Source organism: Nannobrachium achirus (genome assembly GCF_963921795.1).
Source record: "Nannobrachium achirus genome assembly, chromosome: 1".
Taxonomy (NCBI): Eukaryota; Metazoa; Chordata; class Actinopteri; order Myctophiformes; family Myctophidae; genus Nannobrachium; species Nannobrachium achirus.
In genome coordinates, this window is record NC_137810.1 from 84,721,568 (window position 1) to 84,731,029 (window position 9,462).

Genomic DNA, 9,462 nt, shown 5'->3' on the forward strand with positions numbered 1-9,462 from the left:
CCAAGTAGCCAATACTCACTGGAGACTGCCGAGCACAAGGGAAACTTGATGTTCAGTCCTGAAATAACAAGGGAGCTGACAAAGTCTAAGGCTGACACTGACTGTGAGTTAACTTGGGGGGAAGCCGGATGTAGGGCAGATGATTGTGATAATTGCTGGGCCCACCTAGAGTCAATGGAGGAAGCCATAGACTCGATTCCGGACCTGGATGGCAAGCCGTGCACTGATCAGCTGCTAGAGCAGGGATTTGTGTTTCACGAGTTTGATGGCTGGATACCATGCAGCGGTTCGCCTTTTTTTCCCTCTGTTCGCCGTGGTGTGTTTTTCGAGGATTAAAATGCTAATTCATGGACAGTAAAGTAATTGTTTCCTTTTAACCCCACCCACGTCTTTAACATTCTTCCACTTTTTCAAAAGAATACTCATCTTGAGGATATAGTTAGACATAGTGACAATCACACAAGAACCGGGGAGACTTGCTGCCTCCAGACTTAATTCTGGGTTAGTGACAAATACACTCAGTTCACCCGTTACCAATCTGGCAAGTCTCTTCACATCTGCCTGACCTGTCTCTCTGTGACACTTAGGACCACAGCTCCTAGTTAGGACCATGACTAGCATGACTTGCTCTGTGTGCATGGAACAGGTCACAGATGAGTTTGGCATCCTACCCAACTGCAAACACTGTTACTGCCTTGACTGCATCATGACCTGGAGGAAAACATTCGCTTTCGAGCTACCAACGAGATGGGGCTGCCCTGTGTGCAGGGTGGAATCACAATATGTAATCCCCTCTGCTGAGTGGCTGGAGGAGGGCTCAGAAGCAAAAAAATATAAAATTGAGTTGCTCTTCAGCACACCTAAAGAAAGGAACAGGTTAGTACTTGAGTTTATCACCATAAACCTGCATGATCTGTGGGCTGAGCCATGGGACAATGTTATTGTGTGAGACCATTAACTCTACACTGTTAATCTTTTTATTTTTTTTATTTCTTTTCATTTTTTTATTTTTTTTGGTATAAAAGACACATCTTGAGGATATAGTGAGAAATTGTGACATACAAGAACAAGGCGAGGTTTTGTGCCTTGCCTTCCAAAAAGAAAACTCTACTACTGCTCTGGCAAGTCTCTTCACATCCGCCTGGCCTGTCTCTCTGTGACACTTAGGACCACAGGCTAGCTCCTAATAATGAGCATGACTTGCTCTGTGTGCATGGAACAGGTCATGATTGACTTTGGCATTCTTCCCAACTGCAAACACTGTTACTGCCTTGACTGTATCATGACCTGGAGGAAAACTCTCGATTTCAAGAAACCAACAAGATGGGGCTGCCCTACGTGCAGGGTGGAATCTCCTTTCGTCATCCCCTCTGCTGAGTGGCTTGAAGAGGGCTCAGAAGCAAAAAACTGTCTAATCAAGAAGAAACAGTCCATCATGGCCAAACAATTGTGTTGGTACCATTATAGAGGAAGTCAATGTCCCTACCCAAGATGCCTCTACAACCACAAAAAGGTGAAGCCTTGGGGAAGGTATTGGAACGGTGTCTGGGACTGGAGTCCCAACAACTGGAGTCAATTTGAACAGTGGTATTGGACGTATTAGCATTCATATTGGCAGGCACAAGTTTAATAGCTGTGCCAAAGACAATGGCATACATAATGTACTGTACAGGGTTTTAAACAATCTATCATCACATGATTGACAGAAGTTATCACTTGTGGTTCACTTTCTACAGTTGTGTGTCATGTATTTGTGCAGAAAATAAAAAAAGGAAATGAATGAGTTTGGTCTTGTGAAATTCTGTTAACATGTTTTTTATTATAATTACTTTGACCGTAACACATAGACAGAAGGGCAAGGAAAAACACAACCAATGTGGCAAAGGGCACACACAGTTCACCAGACTGTTAACTTGAATTGGCAGGACATGGATTGATTGACTTCCTATGGCCACATGGTGTTCAGCAATACACCTGTGAAGCGATCTCCGGTGGGAATTGGACTGTCATTGGATCGTGTGGCACTTTTCACCACTTGGCCGTAGGCGAAGCCCTGCAAGCCTTGCAGGGCTTTCAGAAAACAGTAAAATATAGTGTTTATGTAACTGTTAGAGCCTCTGTCCTTCAGTACCATTGCGAGCGTATTCTGGCTGTTCCCATTGTTTTGGTTTACCAGCTCAGCTGCTGCTAACTTGATAGAATGGTCTATGGCCATGTACCCGCCACCTGTAGCAATGAGCTTCAGAACAGCATACAGGGCCTCTGGTGTGTATGGTGAAAGAACTTTTGTCACATCAAAATCGGGATCACACTCAACAAGCCGTATCAGCTCTTCCAGGGGACCTCCCTCGCCCAAAACCTTCTTTGTAGCGAGAAGACCTCCCCACACTTCATCATTTACTGTTTCAATGTAAGCACTCGCAAGCCTTCTTTTTCTCACCACATTCTTCTGGGCCTCGACATCGCCTGAATCGGGCAGCTGCACAGTGAAGTAGTCTCCCATCTTCAAAGTGTCTTGGCCTGTGTTGATGAGGTCCAGGTCACGTATGCGCGGCAGTACAAGCACTGGCATGCTGTACATGGATGTGGCGACAATGCTCACCGCTACACTCTTGTAGCACTTGAGCTCCTCGGCTGTCTGGCAATGAAGCGTGGGCAGGTAGCCATCTGGGCCCATGGTGAAGTAAAACAGGCCACTGGGGAGCCCAACATGGTTCGGCGCAAGCTTGTAGCACTTGTATGGGTACTGACCCTTGGAACCATTAGTGACTCGGTTGATGTATGACCTGACAGGTTTCAATGATCTGGTGCTGCTCATGTTTTTTGTTGGGTTGACAGAATTCTGCCAAGGTTCTTAGTTAGTAGAGAACAAGAACCGGTGTCCGAACTTGTTGTCAGGATGAAGGGGTGCCTGTGTCTGGTTGTGTGTCACCAGCAATGAAGTTGCGGCCACCACTGTGCTCCAACACACTCTAGATTCAGAAGTATGTAACTGCAGCATGCGGTGAGTGAGCTTAAAAATACCTGCATCGTCCACTGAACCGAATTCGCAGGAGAACCATGGGCACCATACAGTCAGCAAGTAATCAATCAGCTCGTGTTGTTGGTCTGCTGAGGGCGGTTCCACCTCAAGCGAACGGGGCAACAGCTTGCCCAGACTATGGGGCTCGTGGAAGGGTTTTGAGGAGGCTAGGCACAGCAGTTCATCCAGCCTTAGCTCGTGCCACTTCATGTCCCTCATACAGGCCCTGTCTGGGAACTGAGACCACCCCTCACTAGTAGAAGAACTAGGAGACTGTGGATGAGTCCGCCTCCTCAGCCTTCCAGGTTAGCAGGGGCCTTAGAACTGCTCTGCTTCCAGACTCATCGCTTGCGATATATGCCATCTCAACCCTCTTTCTGTATTCCACCAGATCCCGGGGATAAAGTTCACAGGAGGCAAATTTACAGTTTGTCATCCTGATGTTCTCCCGGGATAGGACACGTGACAGTGCAACATATACTGAAGGCTTCATATCTGACAATTCATAGCCAAACGGAGGATGGTAGAGTACATCGCCTCTGACTGTGCATCCCTGGCATTGGCGGGTGTTCATTGCCTCCAGGCAGGACAGCGGGTGGGTGCACACAGACCAGCCAAGGTAATTCATGTTTGTGGGTGACACAACAAACTTTGTACCGCTCTGATGCCCCTTAACCGTGAACTCGTACCAGTTTTGCTTAGCGTTGTGCCCGATGCTAATTATTATGCCCTCTGTGTCCCTGAAAAACTGTGCGCATTTACCATAGCCTCCTCTCTTGGGCACATTGTAGGGTCTGGGATCCTTGTGAACTATACCATGGGACCCAACGTGCCACAATAGTCCAACCCGGCAACCCAGACGCAGCTTACCTACCCTAAGGTAGTCCTCTTCCTTAGGCTTAGAATTGCAATTGGGGGGTGGCACTGCAAACAGTTTGGGGGTAACCTCTGCGGCGTGCTGTAGGACATCAAAGCGTGATTGCTTTGCATGGTTGTTGCGTACCAATTTCAGGTGCACGGGTGCCACAGCCGTGGTACCCAGCCGAGACTCTGTGTCTTTCATAAATGCTTTTGAGTACGTAGCCTGCTGGTCGTCCTTATGGAAAATCCGCAGGCTGGTAGGATTGAAGCTCGGATCCATCAGGTCCCTAAAGGTAACATTACACCTGCTCTCAAGGATACGCCGTGACTCATCAGTGACCGTATTGAACTGCAGGTACATAACGGTCTCAGAGTACCCTGGGTCTCGGAACTGCCTGCGGTTTACGAAGAGGGGCGTTGATAAGCTCAATTTACTCTCGAACAGGCTGTCATGTGCCCAGATGGGCTTACCCTTGTCCAAGGGCTGCAGTTGGGACACGCTGCCCGCAAAGACTATAAGGGGTCCTCGCAAGGGTCCATAGAACAGAGCTAGGCACTTCAGCATTTTGTCCAGCGCCTTCTCACTGAGCATACCGTACTCGTCCACCACCAGCACATTGACACCGAGGAAGGGCGGTGCTTCCCTCCATGAGGTTGAGGACCTTAGCTTCTTGAATGCCTTGCTGCATTCGGCGCAAGACTCAGGTCTCGGTTGCGTGCACTTTGGGTGCCTCTGGTGACCCACAAATTGGGGCTCCAGCCGCTGCTCACACAGCCGCTGATACTCTTCAATGACATGATTGTATTTACTTTTGTATAGTTGGACGAAGTCCATAGTAGAGAGATTATCATTGATTAACTCTTTCTTGTACCCCATCATCCTGTGGAAGGTTGTCACAGATTTGCAGCTGGTGGAGTCATTAAGTTCTGCTGCAGCCTTGTTGGTCAGGGCACTCACATGGCAGCTAACCCCAATAGCCTCCAGCCGCTTCCACAGCATAGAGACTGCATAACTCTTGCCACAACCTGCGTCACCGCTTAGCAGGGTGATAGTAAGTGTGCTGCCCCTGTGGAGGTGTAGGCTGATTGTCGACGAAACCCATTGTTCCTGGCAGTAGCGAGACAGGGCTAGTAGGGCTTTAGTCTTCCCATCATTGGTTGAATAGTCATCATGCTCGCAGCGGGTCTTCTTGGGCGGCCTGGGCGTGGGTGCTGGGGAGCAACACAAGTGGTTGGGACTAGGCAGTGAAGTTTGAGCACAGGTTGTGGCTGATGAAGCCCTTGGGGTCTGGGCAAGTTCAGCCATACCTCAACCCAAGTAAGCGAACTTTTCAAAAGGCACCCGTTTTTTATTAGAATTATTTTGGATATGATTGGTCCCACCCACTGGCTGCTGACCCTCCAGGAAGTGATCTGATCTGCCTACAGGCTGCTGTCCCCCAAACAGGGGTGCAAGCTGCTTGTTCTTACCTGCCTTGCTGGATATACCTCGGGAGGTTGTGAACAGGTCAAGTGAATCGTCTATGTGTAGGGGATCATTCATCCTTCCACTTACTGCCTTTGATGAGTCTGTGCTCCGTGCAAGCATATGGTGGCCCTTCAGACTGTCTAGAACAGTGCATGCAATCGAGCTCTTGCTAGTCAAGTCGGAGTCATTGTATGGGATATCGTAAGGCATGTGCATGTTTTTATGGCTCTCACGGACCTTCAAAGCCCGCTCAAGGTGTGGCTTAAACGTCTCACTAAATTGGTTCACCCTGTTCAACAACAGTGAGGTTGAATAACCTTGCAACCTTAGATTGGTGTTGCATATCTGGTTTGTGGTGCCGCTTTTCAGTGGGAATGACATGAGGCTCATCAGGACTTCAATGGCAATCATGTAGACGTCATACTCGAAAAGAAGCCAAGCAAAGTCGTCAATGTTTATGTGCGCTGCTATCACCACTTGCTGATTCTCTTTGCCCAGGAAACCAAAGTGGCCATCATACCAGTCTGGTAGAGCCGCAGCCAACCGAACGTTCAGCATAGTCAACATGTGGATGAAGGAGTTGCTTGCCTTGTGTCCAAACAGTCTCATTTCGAACAGCTTCTGCATCACACCAATAGGCGTCACTCGTTCACCTGGTCTGAAGCAGTAGTCTTCCAGTAGTTGCACAGAAAGGTATCTGCACCCTGTCCAGTCCTGTGCAAAAGAGGACTCAGGGATTTTGGGGGCAGGCTCTGCAGTGGGTGAAGACTGTCTGAGCTGCCATAGACTGGTCTTAATGCTCTCACACTCCGCGATGACCTGCTGCAACTCTAACCTGGTACTCTCCAGCTCTGCTTTACACAACTCAAGCTCGATTCCCTGATCTGCACTGACATAAGCCTTCTTAACGGTCTCCGGTCTATGCTTTTGTAACAGCTCAAGTTCCTTAGTTAAATCCGAGGACAGCTTGCGTTCTGTGTGCAGCTGGGTGGTGAGCTCAAGCATGTTGTCCTTCAACTGTTCCACAAGCCTTTTTAGATCCTCACTCGTATTGGCCAAGTCTGGTGGATTCCTTCTCTTAAGGATCCTCCTTCTCTCAAGGGTTATTTGTTCCATGCTAGGGCTCTCTGGGCTCGGGTCATGTAACCACAATGAATATTGTGAACCCCTACGGGAACCATCTGTGTTCTCTTCATTTTTACTTTGCAAAACATTGTAAACTCTAAAATGCCAAAGTGCTAATATAACAATGGTGATATAAACACAATTTGCACAGCTCAAAACCAGACTTATTTTTGAAACAATAACTTTATCCATAACTTCCACTTAACCTGCAGGTGGTTGCATCTCTCTGAATGTGCAAAGGGACTTTCATGGATTACAAAAATAATGAAATGTAAACAAAAACAAAATAACACCAGAAATACACATTTGAAGGTATTTGCATGGTTTTTATTTAGATCAAAATTATTATTTAAAATTGAACATTCTGTTTTGTTTGTCTGTGTCCACATGTTCAGGTGAACTGCTGTGCTTTTATTTCCTTGATTGCATGTTCTTCATCCCAATTCTTTATATCTTTTACATACCAGCCTCCCGGCACTGGAAGCATTTCTCTGCTTACAGACTCTGGACACAGGTTTGCGATAGATCATGTTGCGATGCTGCTGCTCAAAGCAGTATTTAATGCTCTTCTCCACCTCCTGACAGCAACGAAGGAAGCGAGAACAGCCCCTTGGCCAGTGCTGGGATCAAACTGTAAAATTACATCTAGCATTCTCCCTCCCTCCCACGCACACACAAATGCAGAAAGTGACTAGGGACAGTTGTTTCATTGTGTTTATTTTGGTCATTTTCATATGTCTTTATCTAATTATTACACATTTATTATTATTGATAAATAACTATTCAATGTGTGTTTCTAAATATTTGTGTTTTGATATGGGTCTCAGCACACTTTTTTGGCTACATCTTGGACGAAGTTCCAAATCAGATCATCGGTCGTTTCATGGGTTTGATCAGTGGGAGCCTGGTACCCGGCCTTGAGAACGGTCCTCGCTGCAGGAGTTGTACACTGTTCCTCGGCTGCTGCCAAGGGCACCTCGTTTCCAGATGAGGAGGAGTACGAGGAAGAGGTTGAGGGACTTTGTTCCATCAGCTCACTCTCAGGGATCTTGTCAATCCGACAAGTCTTCTTCTTTCTCTTATAGGGCGGTTCTTTGGATATGTCTTCAAAGGTGTCTGGCTTGGTGTCAGGTGGGTGCAGTTCATTTATGACCCTTTTGACAACCTTATTCATCATCTCCTGCTGCTCAGCCTGCTTAGCCTCTGATTCCTTCTGCACCTTGTAGTCTTCCATCTCCTTTATCAGTTCTTGCTGCTCCTGGCTGAACATTTCCTTCATCATTACCTCGCGCTGCTCCTGTTTGGCGATTGCCTGAGAGCGTTCTGAGCGCTCAGTCGGATTGTACCAAACCCGGCCAGAGTCCTGCTGTAGTGCAGTCGGTTGAGGATAGTGAACGAAAGGGGACGGCAGGACATTGGGAAATTGCAGAGGACAGCATAGTGCGTGAGGAGCAGCAGTTTGGTAATGTTGCTGCTGGTAGACTGGTTGGCTAACAGACTGGAATGGAACTTGAGAGGAGTTGGTTAGGTGGTGTGGGATTACCTGGGACAACATTGGATGTGGTCCTAAGCCTTGCAAATTCTGAACCGGGAGCTGAGGTGCATAGGACAGAGGAGCAACTGAAGCAGATTGTTGCTGCTGCTGCTTACCCAGAGCATTTAGGGAGCCAACCTGAGATTCTAATTGCTGCTGTTGCTGTTGCTGCTGTTGCTGTTGCTGCTTAAAATTGTTCAACAATTTTATAATGGAGTCCACATCATGGATCTCCATCGGCTCCGTGTGTGATCTATCTGTTACTGCAGTGGAGGAGTCTGGTTTCGGTAATATGCCCGCACAAAGCTTTGGTCTTTTACCGGTGCGCTTGTAATAGTCTTCGGCGCCGTATCTGTTGTATTGAGTCTCGGGATGAAAGGGGTCATCTAGACGTTGTGTTAGTATGTGAACCTGGGCCATAAGTCCAGACAACAGGTTGCTCAGTGCGGCAAGCTTCGGTTCGCTGCGTTCCAGCACAGAGGAGGTTGGAGAGATTGAGTTTTCTGAAAATATTATAGGGGGTGACAGACCTGCTTCCAAGGCCTTGTCTTTGATTGTCGAAAAGCCCCGGGATCTCAGGTTGTCCAGGAGCGAATCATTTTTGTGCACCTCACAGAAGCAACCAGGCCTCATGGGCACTGTCACGAAGCTGCACTCATCTGTTACGGGCCCCATTGAGTTCTCACCAGTTGTACCTAGGCTATAGCTAAGCTCAAAGCACTTGCCCTTCATGTACTTCATCACTGTGTCTGTGTACTCGTTGCGGTGGCACTTGACACAGCAGTAGAGGAAGCTCTTTTCCGAGTTACGGCTGTGCACATGCCAGTAACACTTGACATCACCCAGCTCATACCTTGTATCATGCATGAAAAAAGCTTTGCCAGGCTGCATTTGGCAAGCGGCTGAGTAGGCTAGCTCGTTGGGTACCTTGTATTTTTCTCTTGATTCTGGGTTTGGCTCACAACCATCATCGCCGAACACACAGCACACACCGATTATGAATTCATCTGTGTCATCTGCACTTGCCAACAGTGAGTCCAGGAAGACCTCGTAGTTTTCTTGGGTGGTGCCATAGCAATCCACACAGAAAATGGGCACGAAAAGCGATTTGTCTGACTGAAGCTCTGTATTGGACGGAAATGCGACGCTGTCCTTCTCCACGTATTCGGTCAGGGCCATGGTGGCTCGATCTATGATGGCCCGGTGCTTGTCGAGCTGGCTGAGTTTGACGTATATGTATTTTCCGTCATCGCTGAACAAGGGGCCAACCTTGAGCTGGGCCATGACAATCAGGCTTTACTAAGATCCAATGTCACGTTGTGGCCCCAGAGGAACTCGGAATCAAGCAAGAGCAGCAGCTGCAGGGCCTCATCCGAGATGTGGCTTATGTTCTCGATCGTGAAGAAAGGACCCTGTGAATTAGGTGTGTTGATGCTCTCTGGGTCTAGAGCT